Raw genomic sequence first — 6,000 nt, 5'->3', positions numbered from 1 at the left:
GCATAGAAGTCACCTTTCACTGTGGGCAAATCCTCCACCTGAGGGAAAATGATGTAGCTGCGCATGTGTTCAGGAGGGCAGACAAGACTCTGGACAACACGTTAGAGAACATTGGCTGGGACATCCCTGATGCCATGGCCACTGTTGTTTGAAAAGACCCACTGGCCAGGAAATGTAGTACAGTCAGGGCCTGCACTAGAGGGGGGATTCCTGTGGGATGGCGGATAGCTGCCAACAGGTCCAGCTCCAACTGGGCACACAGTTCCTGGATTGTTGCACGATCACGTCTGTATGTGACCAGGATGTGTCTCTCTTCCATTGTCGACAGGTCCACCAGGGGTCCGTACACCGGAGGATGCCGCCATCTCATCACCTGCTGCAGCAGACGTGCACTGTGGAGGAGAACAGCGAGCAGAGAGTCATCCAACACTGAGGTATCACAATGTCTTATTTTCAGAAACATTATTAATCTGCAATGTGCCGGTATCTGTCTATATTCCCCGCCTAGATAGGTGTGACGCAGTTAACATCCATCCCATGTGGCCTCCTGAAGTAGCGGCTGCCTGACCTGTAAGGTGGGACAAGGGGATATGAGGTAACTGCGCTGGGGTTCTACACCGTTGCGGTGGGCGGTCGAAGACCGCGGCGCAATTCTACATTGGTTAACATTGGGCCCTATGGGTCCCAGGAGCCAATGACGATGTATGCCGGCGGTGACGGTACGCACCGCCGCGGATGTGACCGCTATTTTCTGTCTGTTCACTCACTTGATACCTGACCTTCAACAGGATAGGACCTACACTGCAAGTGCTGCTGTGGCCTCAGTCTGGAAGCAACGATGGCTCATGTGTCTGGGGAAAGGGCCGCTGCTGCCTTCACTTTGGAGGAGTTGGAGAAACTAGTGGATGGGGTCCTCACCCAGCACACGCAACTGTACGGTCCTCCAGACAAACAGATGAGTACACTGTGAGCATGCTGCATGGGCAATGCCTGTTTTGAGTGGTGTGGATGGAAGATACAGGGGGGGGCTGATGCCTGCATGTGCGGATGGGGAGTGTATGTGCGTCAGGGCAAGGGTGGGAACTGGGAGCAATGAGTATGACGGTCCGGACGGGTAATTTCCTTTCCCCCTGGTACCATTCCTCTAGGTCAGCGCCCACCAGAAGAAGGTTATTTGGCGTGCCATCGCCAAGGGCGTCCGGACCCTGGGGGTCTACACAGACGGAGCACCCACTGCCGTAAAAGATGGGAGGACCTGCGCCGCTGGAGCAAGAAGAGGGCGGAGGCCCAGCTGGGTATGGCCTCCCAATGTGGGAGGGGTGCCCGTCGCACCATGACCCCCCTGATGTTCCGGATCCTGGCTGTGGCTTATCCGGAGATGGATGGGCGTTTGAGGGCATCACAGCAGCCACAAGGGGGTGAGTACACTCTCATTCAGCTGACTCTGCGCGCATTATGAGGTGTGTGGGTGGGGGAGGTGGGCAGTTGGTTCCCCTAGGCCAGGGCGAAGTTGGTAGGCAAGGTCCCTTGTGAGGCAGGCTATGTGGCACCCCAACCCCACCAGTGGTAAGAGCCATCTACACCTAGTCAGGCTCCTGTGACTTCCAGGTGTCCAGCAATTGGTCTTAGGCCTCGTATCCCATGGTCAGCTGAAATTTCTAGGAACTTTTAGTGCATGGCGTAGTGCAGAGGGCTGCTCCCTGTGTGTTGTGTCCGCCAACCGTAGTGGTGTTGCATGCACTGAACATGTCTTTCTTCTGTCTTTCCCCACCTTTTTGTGGTCTCTCTGTTCTTGTGTGCAAGGGCTCAGGCGCAGGAGCATTGGCACCGGAGCACGAGGGAGCTGCAACCCACTTGGCCCTGGAGGGCGAAACAACAGAGTCTGAAGCCACCAGTGGGACGGAGGACGAGGGGAGCTCCACTGCGGGAACAGGAGCAGACAGCAGTGACAGCGACTCCTCCTCTGATGGGAGCTCCCTTGCAGTGGCGGGCACCTCTGTGCCCACCGCATCAACAGGTACAGCCGCTACCCCCCCTACCAGCACCGCCCTCCCAGCAGCCCTTCAGCGTGTGTCCCGTGCCCGCTCACCCAGGAGGGTGGACATCTCCTTCGCCCCAGGCACCTCAGGCCCTGCCCCAGTCAGCCCTGCTGCCCTCAATGAGGAGGCTATTGACCTCCTGAGATCCCTGGCTGTTGGGCAATCTACCATTGTGAATGCCATCCAGGGTGTAGAGAGGCATTTGCAACAAACAAATGCATGCCTGGAGGGCATTCATTCTGGGCAGGCAGCCCAACAGAGAGCATTTCAGGCTCTGGCCTCAGCACTGATGGCAGCCATTGTCCCTGTGTCCAGCTTCCCCCCTCCAACTTCCTCCACCCAGACCCAATCCCCTGTACCTCAGCCTATCCCAAGCACACCATCAGACCAGCATGCACACTCATCAACACACAAGAGTGGACATGGCAAACATAAGCACCACACATCCCTCAGGCACTCACACAAGCACCATCCCCATGCAGACACAGCAACATCCACTGCCTCAACTGTGTCCCCCTCCTACAAGTCTTCCTCCTCCCTCTCTGTCTTGTCTCCACTCACACCTGCATGCAGTACATACCCAGCCACTGCCTTCATCACCAGCACGCCCATCACCACACACCGCTCACGTGCACTCACCACCCCACTACCATTCACACATCCCCAGTGTCCTCTCCCAGTGTGTCTGTGAGCCCCCCTCCCAAAGTACACAAACGCAGGCACACACCCACCCAACAGCCATCCACCTCACAACAGCCTCCAGCCCATGCACCTTCACCCAAATTCAGCAGACGTACACCTCCTGCAACCACTACCTCTACCTCCACTCCCAAGCCCCCTCCATCTTCCCGTCCCAGTGTGACAAAAAAAACTCTTCCTGGCTAATGTTGACCTCTTTCCTACACCTCCCCCCCGTCCTTCCCCTAGGGCCAGGCTTTCCAGGTCCCAGCCCAGCACCTCAGCCACCAAATCCCCAGGCACAGTAGTGCCAGCAACTGCGGGGTCATGGAGTGCGCCACCCATCAGGGCTGCCAGTGTGCCACGTAGCGAGGGCAAGGACATGCTGCCACTGGCCAAGGTGAAAAAGGTGCCCACATCCCGGAGGGAGAAGCCGAAAGTACCAGCCACCAAGGGCTCAGCAAAAACCAAAGGGGATAGTGGCAAGACAACTGCGGCACCATCAAAGCTGGGGAAGGGCTACAAGCTGAAGAGCAGTTCAAGAGATGGCATGGTGGCACCGACTGAGGGACCAGTGTCACACTTTCTGTCCACGACCACGCCAACCTGTACGGCGGCAAACACAGCCAGCTGCCCCGCCACCACAACCGCCACCTGCACCGCCCCACCATGTCTACAGCCTCAGCGACAGTCCCCAGCGTCTTCCCCAGTGGGCAGCTGTCCGAGGCTGCAGGAAACGTCCTACTGTGTCCCTCTGCAGGTGCTGACCCATGCACCACCGCCAGCACCGCCGCCAGCACCGCCGAAAGCACCGCTGCAACAGACACCACCTCAAGCACCTCCGTGACAGACACTGCCGCAAGCATCGCCACCTGCACCGCCCCCGGCACATCTACAGGCTTAGCGACAGTCCCCAGCCTCTTCCCCAGTGGGCAGCCGTCCGAGGCTGCAGGAAACATCCTGCTGTGTCCCTCTGCAGGTGCTGACCCATGCACCGCTGCCAACAGTGCCGCAAGCACCGCCACCAGCCTGCGGCGTCCTCGGACACAGGCACCACCGCTGACATGGCTACCATCCCCAGTGGTCAGTCGTCTGAGGCTGGGGGAGAGTTCCATGAGGCATTTGTTCCATCACTGTTTACACCTGCAGGTGGAAGGTGCAGCCGCAGCAGTGTGGGGTATGTCGCTGCCTCCATGGTGTATCATGCTACCTGAACCTCGCAAATCTCGTGGCACGCACACCCAGGTGAGGGAATTGTACCGGCCACACTCTGGGCACCAGGCCCCCTCCAGAACCAGTGGAGAATGACATCCCCTACCTCAGTTTTTGGCAGGATGAAGCACTCTGGACACCAGGCCCCCTCTAGAACCAGTTGAGAATCACATCCACCACCTCAGTCCTTGGCACGATGAAGCACTCTGGGCACCAGGCCCCCTCCAGAACCAGTGGAGAATCACATCCACTTCCTCAGTCCTTGGCAGGATGAAGCACTCTGGGCACCAGGCCCCCTCTAGAACCAGTGGAGAATCACATCCACTTGAGAGACTGTGGCTTTGCACTCCCCAGGATAAAGCAGTGGGCAAACCACCCACTGGAGAGACTTGAGAGACTGTGGCTTTGCACTCCCCAGGATAAAGCAGTGGGCAACCCACCCACTGGAGAGACTTGAGAGACTAGCTTTGCACTCCCCAGGATGAAACAGTGGGCAAACCACCCACTGGAGAGACTTGAGAGACTGTGGCTTTGCACTCCCCAGGATACATCAATGGGCATGGAGCCCCCTCGTGCAGCAGTGGCGTTGTGCGTTCATCAGGCTGAGGTGCCTGTATATTTTCGATCTGATGCCCCAGCAGTGTTCTCTCCGTTACCAGTCAGGTATCATCTGTGGGCCTCGCCCATGCATTTTGGGCCCAGTGGTCCACGGACAATGATTAGTACACTATCTGGACTTGTGTAGTTGGTGTACATATTTGTATATACTGAATTTTGACTTTGGAATAATGGATTTTTCTTGACTACAATGGTTACAATAATTTCCTTTTGTCCTTGTGTTCTTCCAGGGGGTGGGGGGGTGTATATGTAATGTTGCTGCATGTATTTATGTTTCTGTTGTTGTGTGCGAGGGTGGGGGTGGGGGTGTTGCGTGTTGCGTGTGTGTGTCACTCTCTTTCCTCCCCCCCTCCCCTGTGTTGTAGGTGCAGTACTCACCGTGGTCGCCTCCACCCCCGTTTGTATTCCTGGTAGAAGAGGAGGTAAACCAACATGGGCAGTACGTGTAGTTTGGGCTCCATGGCGTCCTGGTTCCTCGTTGGGTGTCGAGAGGTGAGTGTTTTCCCTTCTGTGTATTGTTTCCGCCGTGCTTTGGATAGCGTTGGTTCCGCCCCGGAAAAGGTGGTGCATAGGCCTCTTGTAATAGGGTGGGCGGTACTTTGTCTCCCGCCTGTCTGTTGGCGGTGATCGCCGCGGTGTTTGTTTCTACCGCTGTGGTGGTCGGAGTGTTAAAGTGGCTGTCTATGTTGGCGGTTTCCGCCACGGTCGTAATCCCATTTTTTCCGCCGGCCTGTTTGTGGTATTGCCGCCGCTTTAACACTGACCGCCAGGGTTGTAATGAGGGCCATAGTGTTTTGTATAATTGTGCTTTTGCTGAATTTTCATTTTGGGTATTTCTTGTTTGCATTATTCATTTATTTTTCTTGTTTTTGATAAAGGAGGAGGATGTGTTGTGTAATGGAATTTTCGGCATGCAACTCATGTCGAGAATTCTACATTCGGGAGAGACGGTTGGACTGGAGTTGGACGGAAGAGAAGTGTTGGAGGTCGGCGGGGGATTTGCGTCTCTACTTACCGTGTTATTATGCATTAAATAAATGCTGGAAGACTTGTACCGGCTTGAAGAGTTTCTTTCTACTTCATTACAGTTACCTGATGAGCCGGATGATAAGGACATTACAAGAGGAGCCAATCAGCGACATGTGAACAGAGTACTAGTAGACAGTATAGATTTTATGTTTTAGTTTTACTGGACAAAGTGTGAACATGCGATCCCTTGACCAATAGGGACTTGGGAAGTAGTTTTAGGAAAGCTAACTTACCCGGACTGCACTGATGGAAGACAGCGCATTTGCCCGTTTTCTTTCTGGCCGAAAGGTGGTTACTTTCTTGCGCGTCTTGACCAGAGACGTGCTTAACTTTACTGCTTAAAGACTTTGCCTTTTCAGACTTTGATGCTGAATCCTAATGTCTTGCTGACCGAACTGATGTCCTGATGATGAAGACTATCTTA

The sequence above is a fragment of the Pleurodeles waltl genome, chromosome 2_1 (assembly GCF_031143425.1).
Source record: "Pleurodeles waltl isolate 20211129_DDA chromosome 2_1, aPleWal1.hap1.20221129, whole genome shotgun sequence".
Classification (NCBI taxonomy): domain Eukaryota; kingdom Metazoa; phylum Chordata; class Amphibia; order Caudata; family Salamandridae; genus Pleurodeles; species Pleurodeles waltl.
This window is presented reverse-complemented; position numbering follows the sequence as displayed.